This window comes from Mesoplodon bidens, assembly GCF_964165515.1.
Source record: "Mesoplodon bidens genome assembly, chromosome: 10".
Lineage (NCBI taxonomy): Eukaryota > Metazoa > Chordata > Mammalia > Artiodactyla > Ziphiidae > Mesoplodon > Mesoplodon bidens.
The window spans coordinates 101,109,691-101,127,084 of NC_138172.1; the positions used below are offsets into that span (position 1 = coordinate 101,109,691).

General features: G+C 47.6%; 1 long non-coding RNA gene across 1 annotated transcript in view; it reads left to right on the top strand.

The window, feature by feature from the left end:
* The window catches only part of LOC308623899, a 150,091-nt gene extending 133,606 nt beyond the window's left edge, over positions 1 to 16,485 (top strand). The window contains exon 4 of the long non-coding RNA XR_014016900.1: positions 16,328 to 16,485. This is a non-coding gene — a long non-coding RNA (uncharacterized lncRNA). The remainder of the gene's footprint in view (positions 1 to 16,327) is intronic.
* Positions 16,486 to 17,394: the final 909 nt, after the last annotated feature.

The following is a 17,394-nucleotide window of genomic DNA, read 5'->3' on the forward strand; positions in this document are numbered from 1 at the left end:
AACCTACTGTGGGCTGACCCTTCTCGAAATATTTACGTGGACGATGCTCTCCCAGGACCATGATAAGAGAGTGCGTGGTATTTCCCCCCACCGATTTTTCCATAAGTCTCATCCTCACGCCGCTGGGCAGGAGAAGGAACGGAACCCACCCCATGGGGAGAGATGGGCGGTGTGTGGGAAGCCTGCCGCTGGAGCTCTGGGCCCCGTGCAAAGCTGTGAGTTCCAATCCCAGCAACACCACGACCCATCACGTGACCTCTCTGTGCCTCGGTTTCCGCACCCATAAAATGGGGGTGGTGAGATGGTCAGAGCCTCTCCAGTTCTGAATTTCCGTGTGTCTGTGGACTGAGGAGTAAAAGATTACGAGGCCCTTTTATTGGTTACGTCTTCTTCATTTTTCTCCCTCCATTTCCTTGAAGGCACCAGCCGGAGTCGAGGACAAGCTTTGCAAACGGACAGGTTTCTTTTTCTGCCCTCCCTCCTCCGCCCACCCTTCTCTCCCTCTCTCCTTCACTCCTTTCCTTCCTTTTTTAAAATTTAATTTTTATCTTATTTTATACTAGAGTCTAGTTGATTTACAAAGCTGTGTTAGTTTTAGGTGTCCAACAAAGGGATTCAGTTATACGTCTACATGCATCCATTCTTTCCTGCCTTTCGTCCATTTTTTTAAATTTAATTTTTATTTTATTTTGTATTAGAGTAGAGTTGATTTTCAATGTTGTGTTAGTTTCAGGTGTACAGCAAAGGGATTCGGTTACACACACACACACACATATATATATATATATATATATATCCATTCCTTCCTGCCTTTCTTCCTAACTCTTGCATGTGTCATTTGGCTAAGCTAGGCAATTGTAAAAAGTCATTTATTTTTGTCAGTCTTATCTCCTCACCTGCAAGATGACCCCAACTCTCCTTGAGGTCTAGATCCCCTGGCTCACCTGCCACCCACCCCGTCCACCTTCCCGCTGCAGGTCACCCATCTGAATTCCGAGCTGCTGGCCTCAGGTTTTCTTTTGTCCCAGCCCTGGCATTGCAGCATCTGAAATTGTTTATCTGCTGCAGTAATTCTCAAACCTAGGAAATTAAAAAAAAAAAAATCAGTGCCTGGAAATTAGGATGCAATTGACCTTCACTGGCATTTTTAATGCTCCCCCAGTGACGCTAATGTAGAATTGCCCTTTAAGCTACTATGAAAGGGAATAAACCTCTTGTTATCGACAGTAAGCCAATCCTTGCCTATGACCGTGGCGGTTGTTTTCTCGTATTCTGAGATGGCTTCCCTGTGGGGTGCCCCTTAGATATGATATCACCCCCTGAGGTAAGCAGCCACTAAGACAGTCCCCAGTGACCCCTCACGTCCTGGTACTCACACCCTATGTAACCCCTTCCCCTTAAGCCTGGGCTGTGACTTGCTTCTAACCAATAGCATAGGACACAAGTGATGGAATGTCACTTCCAAGATTTGGTGACAAAAGTCTGTGACCTCTGCTTGCCTGCCCTGTCTTTCTCTGCCCCCTCCCTCTTCCCGTCCAAAGCCCTTGCTCTGAAGGAAGCAAGCTGATATGTTGTGATTCATCCTATGGAGAGAATCAGGTGGCAGGGAATGAATGTTTCCAGCCAACCGCCAGTGGGGACCCACTGACGCCCCAGCACAAGTGAGCTTGAAAATGAAATGCCCCCCAGTGGAGCCCAGTGGTGACTGCTGGCTCTGTGCAGCCTGTGGGAGACCCTGGGTCAGAGTTACCCAGCTAAGCCATGTCCAGATTCCTGGCCCACAGAAACTGTGAGATAATAAATGTTTGCTGTTTTAAACTAAGTTTGGGGGTCATTTGTTACACAGCAATTGATAGCTAATACACTCCCAAGAGAAGAGGTGAAGCTGTATTCCTGGGAGGGCCAGGCTTTCTATAGATTCTGGGGAGAGGAGGGTCTAAGAGAACACTTTTGAGGGTGGGTGCAAAATGGGCAGGGCCCAGGTTGCTAAGGTTAGGCGGTAGATGCCCAGGAAGCAGAATCTGCCAGCTAGACCCGTGCTTCTCAGATATCAGTGTGCATTCAGGTCACCTGGGAAGCTTGTTAAAATGCTGATTCTGATTCTGTAGGTCTGGTTGGGGGCCAGAGACTCTGAAAGCTTCCAGGTGATGCCGCAGGTCTGGGGACCACATGTTAGGAGACAAGGAGCTGCCCTGTCCAGATTCCTGCATCTCTATGGTTACCTCCTTTTTAAGTCGTCTTCTTTGTTCCAACCCTGACTTGGTGATGCTTCGGGAGGCCCAGGAAGTGGACTTTGCCCTTTGGAGGAGGAGCAGTGCCCCCTGAGGCCACATGGTGGAGGCAGTGGTGAGACAGAGAACTCAGAAGGGATTCTATGATTTGGGTTGAATCGCATGAAGGAACCATTCATATAGAAATGGTCAATTATTGGCAATTTCATGAAATTCCAGTTATTAAGCCTGGCCACCCGTCCCTACCCAGAGATCCAGACTCCGATGTCTGTCTTTATTGTGTAGATTCCTCAGCAGTGCTTCCACAGCACCAAACCACAGAAGGGCACAGACCCCGGGTGTGGAGCCTGAAGCAGCCAGGAGAAAGGCCTTTGAAGTCTTTTTAAAAAAAGCTTACTATTTCATGTGAGTTAATGGAAAGTGTTTGTTACAATATAAAAATAACTTCCTCCCCAAATATCTGTGTAAAGTGGCTGCCTCAGGAAGATGTCCTGGGACTGATGGGTGACCTGGGAACACGGCTCTTGGCCCCAAGCAGTGCTGCCTGGACTCCCGCTCCCCCGTCTGACCCTGAAACCCCACCTCCTGCTCAGACGCTCCCGTTTTCCTCACCCTCACTCACTTCCAATCTTTTTTTTTTTTTTTGCGGTACGCGGGCCTCTCACTGCTGTGGCCTCTCTTGCTTTGGAGCATAGGCTCGGGACACACAGGCTCAGCGGCCATGGCTCACGGGCCCAGCCGCTCCGCGGCATGTGGGCTCCTCCCGGACCGGGGCATGAACCTGTGTCCCCTGCATCGGCAGGCAGACTCCCAACCACTGCGCCACCAGGGAAGCCCACTCACTTCCAATCTTGACCTTTCCCCTCCACTTTTCCTCTCTCACCGTCTTTCAGCTCTCTCCTGCCTTCACTCTCATTCTCTGCTAAGTGTGGGTCCAAGGTCAAGTGTTGCAACTGTGCTCACAGTCACCCCCCATGCCTTCCCACCACACCCTCCTGGGTAAACCCCACCCTCCAGGGTAAACCCCACCCTCCTGAGTAGACCCCACCGTCCTGGGTAGACCCCACCCTCCTGTGTAAACCCCACCCTCCTGGGTAAACCCCACCCTCCTGGGTAGACCCCACCCTCCTGGGTGGACCCCACCCTCCTGGGTAGAAGCCCCTCACAGGGCTTACCCCAATCGTCAGTTTCCTCCTCACGGGCTTTTGGGCAGCGGTGTTTTATACGAGGTGAAAGGACGCTAAAGGCTTCCCCGCAGTTTCACGTTATCCAGCCTGTCCCGGGCGCTCCGTGCTCAGCACTTTTTAACACTCTTTCTTCGAACTTGCCTGGTGTGAAGCGTGTACTCCAGCTATCCTAACAATGCTGGGTTTTGGTCTCATCCCAGTTCTGGGGAGCAGTTTGGGCATCTGCATTTTGACATCCCTCCTGGGGATTCTCCTCAGGAAGCATCTTGGGAAGCACCTTTGTTCACACAGGACGCCCTGTCCTGGACCCCTTGGCCGCTGGGGAATTGTCTGCCTCCGGCCCAGTCCTGCCCCACCGTCTCCTCGGCCGGATTCTGCACGGCCCCCTTTCCCAGTTAGCAGACCGAGGCCATGTGCTCTGCGCCCCCGGAAGCTCCCACCCTCCACCCGCGAACGACCTCCACACGCCCCCCCTTACCGTCTCTCCCCCATCAGGGTGCCCTCACTGCCCACCTGCTCTGGCACGTGGCCCTTCATCACACCCTCTCCTGCACCTTCAGCGTCTCCGTCACCAAAGCACTGTGTTGTTTTGTTTGTCGAGTCGGGCTGTTCTTCTGCTCCCTACATCCTTCAGTAACTTGGCTTCTCCCTCCAGCCCCCAGTGCAGACCCAGCCTCCCTCTGTCATGCAGGGTCTCATCTTCCCCCACCCCGGCCCTCTCCCCTGTCCCTGTCTGGTCCCACGGGGCGCCTGCATGGTGCTTGGCCAGGTCTTTGCAAGCCCCTGGTTGAGCCGGGCAGGGGAGGTCGTGCTCAGAGAGTGGAGGCCGCCTGCCCCCTGTGGACCCAGCAGCGCCCAGGGTTTCGTTTCCCTGCCCAGCTGCTCTGATCCGAGCCTCTGCCCCTGGTGACTCCCTGCAAACACACAGGGCCTGTCTCGTATGGATAACCACAGAGAACCCACAGAAAAGGGGAAAAATCACTGCCACATGCTTCCGGGGATGGAAGGCTCCTGAGGCCTGAGAGGGGGCTTCTGTGCACAGACTGGTGGTGGTCCCCGGAGGAGACCCCCGGAGAAGACCCTCGGGAGCCAGGGAGCATCCGGGCCAAGTGCCTCCTGCAGAAGGGTGGCACGCAGCACTGAGCATTGTCACTCCCACTCACACCCACCAGCCAGATGGGTGATTTTTGTTGGAGTTAAAAAATGATTTATTGAGGTGAAACTCATATAACATAAACTTAACCATTTTAAAGTAACAATTCAGTGGCATTTAGCGCATTCACAATGTCGTGCAAACACCACCCCTATCTAGTTCCAAAATGTTTTCATCACCCCAGAAGCAGTTTCCCCCCATCCCCCTCCCCAGCCCTGGCAAACACCAATCTGCTTTCTGTCCCTGTGGATTTATCTGTTCTGGAAGTTTCCTATAAATGGAATCAGACAGTATGTGACCTTTGCTACTTTTTTTTTTTTCCCCTTTAGCATCATGTTTTCAAGGTTCATCCACGGCAGAGTATGTATCAGTACATGCTTCATCCCTTTTTTTTTCTTTCAAAATTTTCCATTGTGGTCAAATACACATAACATAAAATTTACCATCGGAACTATTTTTATGGGTACAGCTCAGTGGTATCAAATACATTCACGGTTGTGCCACCATCACCACCATCATCTCCAGAACTCTTTTCATCTTCCTCAGCTGAACCTCTGTCCCCATCAGACAATCCCACCCCCCCGCCCCCTGCCCCTGGCAACCCCTGCCCTGTATGTCTCTACGATTTTTCTGCTCTAAGTGTCTCATGTGAATGGAATGAGAGGCAATTCTTAAAGTAAAAATAGGCTCTCATCAGTCCTCCGTTTCCTCACACATCCCTGCAGCTCAGGACTCTGCACATTTTGCCTGATGATGAGAATCCCGTGGGACTTGCAGGACCAAGGGTGACACATGGGCTGGAAATCCCATGTCACTGGAGGCTGGCAGCTGACTCTGATCAGGAACTAAAGAAAAGCCTGGGAGAACCCGGTGCCTTTCTATCTCTTCCTGAAAGATCTCCATTTCTAGGCAGTACTTTTTTTTTTTTTTTTTTGCAGTACGCGGGCCTCTCACTGTTGTGGCCCCTCCCGTTGCAGAGCACAGGCTCCGGATGCGCAGGCTCAGCGGCCATGGCTCACAGGCCCAGCCACTCCGCGGCATGTGGGATCTTCCCGGACCGGGGCACGAACCCGTGTCCCCTGCATTGGCAGGCAGACTCTCATCCACTGTGCCACCAGGGAAGCCCCTCTAGGCAGTACTTTTAAGAAAGAAGTTTTATTGGAGTATAGTTGCTTTACAACGTTGTGTTATTAGTTTCTGCTGTACAATGAAGTGAATCAACTGTATGTACACCTATATCCCCTCCCTCCTGGACCTCCCTCCCACCACCCTGCCACTGCCATCCCACCCATCTAGGTCATCACAGAGCACGGAGCTGAGCTTCCTGTGCTTTATAGGAGGTTCCCACTAGCTATCTATTTTACGAATGGTAGTGTATATATGTCAATCCTAATCTCCCAATTCATCCCACCATCCTCTTCCCCCCGCGCTGTGTCCACGTGTCTGTTCTCTATGTCTACGTCTCTATTTCTGCCCTGCAAATGGTTTCATCTGTACCATTTTTCTAGGTTCCCCATATATGCATTAACATACGGTATTTGTTTTCCTCTTTCTGGCTTACTTCACTCTGTATGACAATCTCCAGGTCCATCCACATCTCTACAAATGACCCAATTTCGTTTCTTTTTATGGCTGAGTAATATTCCATTGTATATATGTACCACATCTTCTTTATCCATTCGTCTGTTGTTGAACATTTAGGTTGCTTCCATGACCTGGCTACTGTAAATTGTGCTGCAATGAACATTGGGGTATATGTGTCCCTTTGAATTATGGTTTTCTCAGGGTATATGCCTAGTAGTGGGATTGCTGGGTCCTATGGTAGTTCTATTTTTAGTTTTAACTATGATTGTTACCGAGTCCAAGCCCATACTGCTTGCTGCATGACAGGCCAATAAATTGAGAGACGAGTTGTTGGGGCCAGGAATGGTGATTTTGTTCAGAAGCCAGAAGACCAAGAAGATGGTGGACTCATGTCCCAAAGATCCATCTTGCCTGAGTTAGAACGCAGGCTTTTATATTAAAAGGGGACGGAGCAAAGCCAAGCATTTCCTGGCTCCCATCAGCCTCTAGAGGGGAGGTGTTCATTTCTCCCTCCCAGCAGTCCTTCACAGGTGGGCCTGGGCAGGATGTTTCCTGTGAGCTAAACAAAGGTATGTTAGCTTAATGCTCATGACCCGGGAGGCAGGGTTCCCAGAGATGGGCCATGAAGCATAATTTAAGCTTATAGGCAGCATCCCCTTTGGTGATTAACTTGTCATCTTATCCCACCACTGACACCTCCAACCTCATGGGCCACCAGATCGTATGGCTCCAGTGGTGGGTGTGCTTGCACTGCAGTTTGGACCTCCTGCAGGTGCCACTCACAGTTAATATCCTTCCATGCCACCCAGTGTATGGGCTGGAGCAATACTTCTAGGTGTAGAATGTTCTGCCTTCAGAATCAAATGAGGCACAACAGGCATGGTGCCGCTTTCTTTGTGGTAGGGGAGGCAAGATGCAGAAATTTGTATTTTACCTTGGAGGGGGCATTCAGGAATTCTCTAGCCACTGGACTCCTAAAGACTTCATTGAAGTGTAAGCCCCTGAATCTTCACAGGGTTTATCTGCCATCCTCTCTGGTGCATGTATTTTACTAAGGTCTCCAGTGAACCTATTATTTCGTCTGTCCAATCTCCATGATGTCATTATGTTCTATAGGATGTTCAGGTGGTCCACATATCTTCAGACCATTTTATGAGGAAGGCAGGAGAGTTCATATAGCCATGAGGCAAAGAGCTAATTGAATATTGTTTTCCATCCCACATAAACGCAAACAGTTTCTAATTCTCTTTCTTGATTAGAATTGAAAAGAAAGCATCTGCCAGGTCAGTGATTGTTTGCCATGGACTAAATCCAACACAGCACCCGTGAGCAAAGCTATTTGTTTAATTTGTTGTAGGTTTTAGTCATTCCCTCAGATCTATTCAGTTTCTGCAGGGACCAGATTGGTAAATTAAATGCAGATAGGATGGTTACAACCACTGTGCACCCCAGAGGTCTTTAATGGTGGTACAAATTTCGGCCACCCCCCTCAGAATGCAATATTGTTTTTGATTTGCTACCCTGACAGGTAGGGGATATTTTCAGAGGTTTCTATTTGTTGTTCTCCACTATGATAGGACTATCCCAAGGATCAGAGTCCCAATGTTGAAGCTAATTCAACCACCAAGTATAGCCAATACAATTGTGCACTTAGTAAGGAAATGGCCATAGGCATGTCAGTGGAACCACAGGACCACTGTGAGCTGGACAGTAACTTGTACTCCATGTATTGCCCGGCCCCGTAGGTCCCCACTCTAACAAGGGGGTCATGATGATGCTTTGGGTCTCCAGGGGTCAATGTCAATTCAGACCCAATAGTTCTTACATTGTCTGAGTTTTCACCTTTTCCCAGTGATTACTCACCTAGGAAATGAACTTTTCAGTGATACTCTTGTTAGAGTTGAGTTTTTTTCCCCCCAAAAGAAGGTAAGTTAAAGTCCTAACCCCCATGCCTGTGAATGGGACCTTATTTAGAAATAGGATTTTTGCAGATTTAACCACATGAGGATGAGTTCAGTTCATTAGGGTGGACCCTAATCCAGTGTAACTGGAGTCATTATAAAAAGGGACAATTTGAACACAGGGACAGACGTGCACAGAGGAGAGACGGTGTGAAGACATAAGGAGAAATCCATGTGAAGAGGGAGGATTGGGGTGATGCATCTGTCAGCCAAGGGATGCCAGAGATTGCTGGAAAACCACTAGAAGCTAGCTAGCAGCAAGGGGGGATCACCTCCAGGTTTCAGAGGGAGTATGACCCTCCTGACACCTTGATTTCAGACTTCTGGCCTCCAGAACTGTAAGAGAATAAATTTCTCTTGTCAGCCACCTACTTGGGGTACTTTAGGAAACTAATGCAGCTATCCTCACAGTACAGCTTGCAGTGGTGTTGCAGGGTTCTCCCTCTCTGGTCAACGGGTTCCAAGTCTGAAAACTGGCTTGAATCGAGAAACTAAGTAAGAAGTCGTAATATTTTATTGGGGGCAGTCCCACCATCTCCTGGTCCTCTCTTCTTGCCTCTGTTTTTGCAGATACTGAGTAGCACCCTTCTTGGCTGCCTGTTTATTTTTTCCCTTGGGAACACCATGCTCTGTTAACCGTGTCTGTGACTCCCTGGTGGTCATGCCTCTCTGGCTGCCTCTGTGACCTCGCCAGTCAGGAGTGTGGTAGCAGCCCTGTAGCTTCTGGTGGTCAAATGCAGGCTCCTGCTAGAGCTTCGGGGCTCTCCCTCATCCTAGCCGTGGTTCTTCGTGAGCCCAGCTCTGTGGCCAGCCCTCCTACGATCTGCAGAGCAGAGCCATCCTGAACATCTTGAGATGCTGGGTCCCCCTCACCAGCACGTCCCCCTCCTGGGGGAAGCTGCGTCTTCTGGGCTTCCTGCGGGGCAGCGTCCTCTGGTGGGTCTTCTGCTTCACCTAATGAATATTCATTCCCATCCCAGCATGCCTGCTGCTGCGTCACCCTTCCTTGGCCACCTGCCAGGGAGGCTTGGGCTTTTCTGCTTCACCCAGCACTGCCCATCAGTTTCTCCAGCAGAGAATTCGTCCACCCACTGGGGTCCCTGCAAGGATGTTAAATCCTGACTCTGGAGAAATTGCCCTTGAATCTATGATTCCTGATTTCTCCAGTCTGACATTCTGGCCTCCTTGATCGAGTCTGCTAAACATCCAGTCCCAGGAGGGCTCACCTACCTCCTGACAATAAACACGGCTAATTCCTGCAGCAGCTTTGGTGTGTCGTTTCTTTCCTTCTTCATCAGCACAGCACATCCCCAACACGTTATGTTGGACTTGACAGCCTTTATCACCTAGGAGCAGAGAGAAGAGGTGGGGAGCTCCCGAGGGGCCCCAGCTTCCTGTGACAGAGGCTGGGAGAACCCTAGATTGAGATGCAGGTGTAGCCCCAGTGGAAGGAGAAAGGCACTGGTGCAGGTCTGAGAAGGTTTCAGCCAGGCCTATGGGGAGTCCTAATGCCAAACCACATCTCCCGGACACAAGGGTCCCTCCCTCCTGAGTGTGAAACCCTCTGATGCCTTGTTTATGAAATGAGGGTGGTACTTATTGTACAAGGAGCTGTGTGGATCAGATAAGACAAAGCCTGAGAACGTAGCCCATTGAGGCTAGCAAGCCGGTGCCACTCCCTTTCCCATGCTCAAGGCAGGTGGCACAAATTCACAAAAAAATTCTTTTTTTTCCCCAGGGCGGCCTGATTCAGCCGCTGAAACAGTCTCAGTACAGTGTAGCGAGTGGTCTCTGAAACGAAATCTAATTCCTAAGCCGGACCTAGGCACCACCCGGCACTCTGTCCCTGGAACAGTCTTCGTTGAGACTCCCAAGACATTTCAAGGGCTTGTGAACTGGTAGCTGTGTTTAATGAGTCTGTTCTGTAACTTCCAGGTATTCTGTTAGGATGGTATTATCCAAACAGCACAGAGCAAAACTTCAGCTCGTTGGGAGGCTACTCATTTCCTTGGGTTATTTGTCAATTTTTGATTTAAGGAAGTGGAGGGCGGGGGCTACCGTGGTGAAGAGAGGAGGGAGGAGCTTGGGTGCACGCAGAAGTGGGGGGGGCCGGGAAGGGTCTATTTCTCTGCTGGGGGAGGGGGAGGGGGAAGGTGCGTGCTTCTCTGAGGGTCCCACAGGGAGGGTCACAGGTCCGTGTCCACTGAATACAGGTTAATAACATACCGGGTTATTGTCTTCAACCCCAAAGGCTCCTGCGTTTAGGAGTACAGTGAAGATGAACGGAGAGGAACAATGTTTCGTCTGTCTGCTCTTTTCTCTTTCACTCTCCCCACCAATCAGACTGGCCTTGGGCAGCTCTGGGTGGAATGGGAGTGGATGCTCCTCAAAGCAGCCTGTGCTGGCTTCTACTGAGACACTCATGTGCACACTATGCACTCACACACACATGCAGACAAATCACACATGCACATGTGCAAAAACACATGCACACACATGCAACAAACCACACATGCACACGTGCAAAAACACACACGACTCACATATAATACACTCACATACACTCACAATTACACATGCAGATGTGCAAACCACACAAACATGTACACTCAAGCACTCACATACATGCTCACACACAGGCGCGTACACACATGCACACATACACACACAAACATGCACACATACACACAATGTTTTCAGCAGTTTCCTACAGGGGTCATTGCAAGGAGTCAGGAAGTGTCTCCGTGGTCGGCCAAGCTCCAGGCCAGGCTGTGTATGAATAGCTCACCAGCTGACACGCTACGCAGTATCTCATCATGACACCATCTTCTCATTGTTCTATGTAAACATATTTTCTTTCTGCCCTAGTGAGGAAATGGGCCACATTCTCTTCCCTTCCTCCTTCCCCTCATAGCTGTTTGCATGTACATTTTCCTATTTAACTCCTTGGTGTCAAGGAAAAAGGATTCTCATGATTTTCAGGCATATAGACTTCTGTCTCCAGGCCTCGAAAGAGGCTCCTACTTGCCTTTGGGCAGCCTCCAGGAAATCTCTGATTCTAGCCTTGATTCATCCTTCTGGAAGGATTTGGGTCACAAATGCCTCTCTTAGTGAAGGCTGTAAGAGGTCATGATGACGACTGGTTAAAATTTGGGATTTCTATGTTTTCCCTATGCTTCTTCCCCCCCTTGCTCTTTGTGTGACATCTGCACATCCCTGATTTTTGCTGACTATTTCAGAGAAGTGTCCTTTTGTATTTAAAGGTGTAATTGTTTTCTGTGTGTGTTGAGAGGGGAAAGGAAGGAAGGAGAAGACAGGAAAGCAAATACCAGGGAAGAAATACAGCTCCATTCCTGCTGGGCCAGCCATTTCTATCAGTGTTACTGATGAAGCAACCTGGGAAGGATTTCTTTTTCTTTTTTTATTAGTTTCTGCTTTATAACAAAGTGAATCAGTTATACATATACATCCGTTCCCATATCCCTTCCCTCTTGCATCTCCCTCCCTCCCACCCTCCCTATCCCACTCCTCCAGGCGGTCACAAAGCACTGAGTTGATCTCCCTGTGCTATGCGGCTGCTTCCCACTAGCTATCTACCTTACGTTTGGTAGTGTATATATGTCCATGCCTCTCTCTCACTTTGTCACAGCTTACCCTTCCCCCTCCCCATATCCTCAAGTCCATTCTCGAGGAAGTCTGTGTTTTTATTCCTGTGTTACCCCTAGGTTCTTCATGACATTTTTTCCCTTAAATTCCATATATATGTGTTAGCATATGGTATTTGTCTTTCTCTTTCTTACTTACTTCACTCTGTATGACAGACTCTAGGTCCATCCACCTCATTACAAATAGCTCAATTTCGTTTCTTTTTATGGCTGAGTAATATTCCATTGTATATATGTGCCACATCTTCTTTATCCATTCATCTGATGATGGACACTTAGGTTGTTTCCATCTCTGGGCTATTGTAAATAGAGCTGCGATGAACATTTTGGTACATGTCTCTTTTTGAATTATGGTTTTTTCAGGGTATATGCCCAGTAGTGGGATTGCTGGGTCATATGGTAGTTCTATTTTTAGTTTTTTAAGGAACCTCCGTACTGTTCTCCATAGTGGCTGTACCAATTCACATTCCCACCAGCAGTGCAAGAGTGTTCCCTTTTCTCCACACCCTCTCCAGCATTTATTGTTTGTAGATTTTTTGATGATGGCCATTCTGACTGGTGTGAGATGGTATCTCATTGTAGTTTTGATTTGCATTTCTCTAATGATTAATGATGTTGAGCATTCTTTCATGTGTTTGTTGGCCGTCTGTACATCTTCTTTGGAGAAATGTCTATTTAGGAAGGATTTCTTAAAGCGGTGCTTTGGTGGAACCGGCAGGGGTTGCTGTTTGGCTACATGAATTAGAGAGGACTCTACGTCGCAGGACGGGAAATCTGCATTTAGTGGACAGTGAGAGCAATGGAAGCCGAGTGGCTGGGGGTGCCGTGTGCCGGCAGGACTAAGACAGGGGAGCCCGGGGGTGGAGGGTGCAGGGGCGGCTGTTGGAGCCTCTCCCGCAAAGGAAGCGAGGCCTGGACTGTGTTGCAGGCAGCAGGAAGGCAACAGAGCAGACAGACAGAGGTCACTTCTGCTGCTGATTGGCTCAGGAGCCAGGGAAGCGGGGGACAGCTCCTCTGGAGGCCAGGCGGGGGAGGTCTGGAAGGTGGCAGGGAGGTTGGGAGGAAGAGGAGGCTTTGTGTGGTTGTGGAGGAGATTTGTTTTAGACGTGGAGAGCTGAAAGGGCCTGCAGGAGCATCCAGAATGCCACCGCAAATGCAGGAGGGACCTTCAGGACAGGGGTTTGCACCAAAGATGTGGAGGCGAACATCGCATGCTTAGAGGTGACAGTTGAGGCTGTAGAAGCAGATGAGACCCTGAGGGTGAAGTCAGATCACTAAGCTCCATCCTGACAGCTCCCTCTGTAGGGTAGATGACAGATAGAGAGAGGGAGATAGAGAGAGACAGAGGTAAATATAGATGACAGAGAGGTATAGAGAGATAAAATAGAGAGAGAGAGAGGTAAATATAGATGACAGAGAGATAGAGAGATAAAATAGATAGAGATAGAGGTAAATATAGATGACAGAGAGATAGAGAGATAAAATAGAGATAGAGATAGAGGTAAATATAGATGACAGAGAGATAGAGAGATAAAATAGAGATAGAGATAGAGGTAAATATAGATGACAGATAGAGAGAGGGAGATAGAGAGAGACAGAGGTAAATATAGATGACAGAGAGATATAGAGAGATAAAATAGAGAGAGATAGAGGTAAATATAGATGACAGAGAGATAGAGAGATGGAGATAGAGAGAGACAGAGGTAAATATAGATAATAGATATAGAGATAAAATAGATATAGATAGAGATAGAGGTAAATATAGATGACAGATAGATATAGAGATAAAATAGATAGAGATAGAGATAGAGATAAATATAGATGATAGATAGATATAGAGATAAAATAGATATAGATAGAGATAAATATAGATGATAGATATAGAGATAAAATAGATAGAGATAGAGATAGAGATAAATATAGATGATAGATAGATATAGAGATAAAATAGATATAGATAGAGATAAATATAGATGATAGATATAGAGATAAAATAGATATAGATATAGATAGAGGTAAATATAGATGATAGATAGATATAGAGATAAAATAGATAGAGATAGAGATAGAGATAAATATAGATGATAGATAGATATAGAGATAAAATATATATAGATAGAGATAAATACAGATGATAGATATAGAGATAAAATAGATATAGATATAGATAGAGGTAAATATAGATGATAGATAGATATAGAGATAAAATAGAGATAGAGATAGAGATAAATATAGATGATAGATAGATATAGAGATAAAATAGATATAGATAGAGATAAATATCGATGATAGATATAGAGATAAAATAGATAGAGATAGAGGTAAATATAGATGATAGATAGATATAGAGATAAAATAGATAGAGATAGAGATAGAGGTAAATATAGATGATAGATATAGAGATAAAATAGATATAGATAGAGATAGAGGTAAATATAGATGATAGAGATAGGTAAATATAGATATAGATAGATAGATGATATCTGTTATAAGTTATGTATCTACTAAAATAAGATTTTGTTGCGATTTCCTGGTTGTCTAAATATGTTCGTAGAAAATTCACCACAATCATCAGAGGCTTAAGCTCTTGGTCTCCAAATACACTACAAGTTCAAGGGGCTCCTGCTTGACTGTTGTGAGTTGCAAGGTGGTCCTGTCCAGCAGGGTGATCCCCCCTGCCATGATGCTCCCTGCTCTGCAGGGCTGTTCAGGCGCTGCGTCCACACTCCGTCGATCAGGATTCTTTGGGTCTCAAGTGTCCCATCTCAGCTTGGGTTGCTTCCAGCTCCCACCGTGGTTCCCCTAAACCCTGGTGAGGGATGCCTGCAGGGCCTCTCCCAGCACTCTCACAGGATCAACCTGTAAATAAGGGCCAGGACAGGGACCACTGGAGAAATGCTCCTGCCCTCATCCCTCAGGTGGCTGGTTCTGAGATGCCCTGTATGGGTTTCTCCAAGAACCTAGCAACATCTCTTTCCAGGCAGCTGCCTTGGTGGCCAGTAACACATCTTTGTGGCGACTTTTCCTCCTTCCCTCACTCTTGCTCCCTGGACCTTCTTCCCAAATAAACTGCTGCATGAGGCACTCTGCTTTCAGGGAAACCAGGGCTAATGAAGATGGAGTCTTCTAACTAGCCAGACCTGAGGCCTGGGTCTTTGCCTGGGGCTCTCAAATACGAAGGAGACGAGATGGGATGCTGTGGTTATGGTGGGGAGAGTGCAGGTGCCCAATGAAAAGGAGTGCTGTTTCTAGAAGCAGAGGGGGAAATAAACTGCACACACCAAGAACAGGAAGGAGAGAATGAGAGAGAGGGTTATTCTCTCTCTCTCTCTCTCTTTCTCTCTCAGTATATATATATATGGCAATATGGAATATGGTTTACTGAATGGTCAGGCCGGAAGTTCAGCCATAATCGTGCCTTAGTCATATTTAGCAATCCCTCTGTGTTCCACTCATTAGAGGGTACAAAGCAGTCACGTTTCACAAATTCTTAGTCCTCCGAACACACTTACAGAGGAGATGAGGCTATTATTCTCATGATAGAGATGGGAAACCAAGGCAGAGTGATTCATTGATCTCCCAGAGCCATAAAAGAAAGTCGTTGCTGAGTTTTGGGTTACGTTTTGGGCTTCCTGCCCACTGCAGCCAAGCTCAACCTTTGACTGGAACCAACCCCAGGGAAGGAGGTTTGTGGGCTTCCTGGAAGGCAGAGGTTTATATTTGCTTGTCCTGCACTGGGGCCTTTCACCTGGTATGGCCCGGGAGGATGCTGCAGGAGGTATACGTAGGAAAGGGAGGGGAGAGCCATTCTGAGCAGCCAGGCTTGGGATCTGCTGCGTCTTCGCTGACTGTCTGCCTATGGCTGAACTTACCACTGCCTGGGAAGAGTCTGACTCCATTTATGGACACCCAGGACAGAGCAGAGCTCATCTCTCTACAGATCTGAGTCATACAAACATACTATTCTTAAAAAGATAGTGAATAGAACAAAAAAGAAGCAGCCTCACAGATACAGAGAACAAACTAGAGGCTAGCAGTGGGGGGGAGGGGGAGGAATATAGGGGTGGGGGGATGGGAAGTACAAACAATTGGGTGTAAGACAGGCCTCAAAGATGTATTGTACAGCATGGGGAATAGAGCCAATATTTTATAGTAACTGTAAATTGAGTGTAAGCTTTAAAAATTGTATAAAAAAAACCTCTGTAGTAGAATGCCAGAAAAATGCCCTCAATCTTCAGCTGTGATGTTTATATGTTGTTGCACAAAAATATGTTTTCAGGAGAAATTGTCTCCTCTCAGGAATCTGTAAAATACAGACCAAAACATGCTTTAATTTTGTTTCTCTGGTTTTTTTCTGGTTTTTCTGTTTTCAGTTCTGATTTATTTTCAGTCTTTGGGGTAAAGCTTGGGGCTATATATTGAGGGCGGGATAAATGGGGGGGCAATCAAAAAGTATTTGGCCTTTATTAATGGCATTTCTGTAGGTGGCTTTATTTATTCTTTATCACCCCCTGTGAGACACACACCATAATTGTCCTTTTTGCAGCTGGTTAACCTGGAGCTCAAGGAGCATGGTAATGGGAGCGTCACTGGGCAAGTTAAAGGAGAAAACCACCATCCACCCCCCGCAGGGGCTGCCCCCAAAGCCTGTGCTGTTTTGTCTGGTGAGTATCCCCCTGGCTTCCTAATGCACGAGGTCTAGCTTCCCGTATGTCTGAGTCACGCTGTGGACTAGCCTCGGATATTCTGGATGGTTGACAGCTGTGATCATCCCAAACCATGGGTTTGTCATGCTTTTTTCAAATGTGGTCTTTCTTACTTTTTACCACGGATGCCAGATTTTCCTCCTCCCAAAGTTATCTCTATGCATGCGCATGTGCGTACACGCACGCACACACACACACACACACACACCCCTGTATCTGAGTGGGGGGAAGTGGAGATGGGAGACAGCAAAAGCGCATGTTAAATTCAAGTGATCATGTGTCTTAGTTCCCGTTGCTGTAACAATGTGCCACAGACTGCGTGACTTATAAACATCAGACATTTGTTGCTCACAATTCTGGAGACTGAAACATGGCAGTCAAGGTGCCAGCAGGGTTGGGTGAGGGCCCTCTTCCAGGTCACAACTTCTCATTTTGTCCTTACAGGGCAGAAAGAGGAGGCAGCTTCTGGGGTCCCTTTTACAAGGGCACTAATCCCATCCTGAGGGCTCCACCCTCATGACCCAATTACCCCCCAAAGGCTCCACCTCTGAATACCATCACATTGGAGATTAGCATTTCTACATATGAATTTTAGGGGGACATTCAGTCCATTGCACCCATTTCACTGATTTTAGGAGGAACACTTTCTCGTGCTCTAGCCATTCTGAGATCTCTTATTCTAGCTGTGAGCTAGGCAGCTGTGTGTCACAGTGTTGCTGGCACTGTATGGGCATCAAAGCTTAGAGAACGGGTGTCAGAGGTTCAGAGGAAAATCCTGAAGACAACTGTGGAGCACTTTTAGAAGAAATACGGCCTTACCAAAATTCTCCTGAAAGCTCTCGATGGCTCATAGGACAGTGGTGGATGGAAAACATGGATTCCAGAGGTCCTGCATAAAATGTGATTC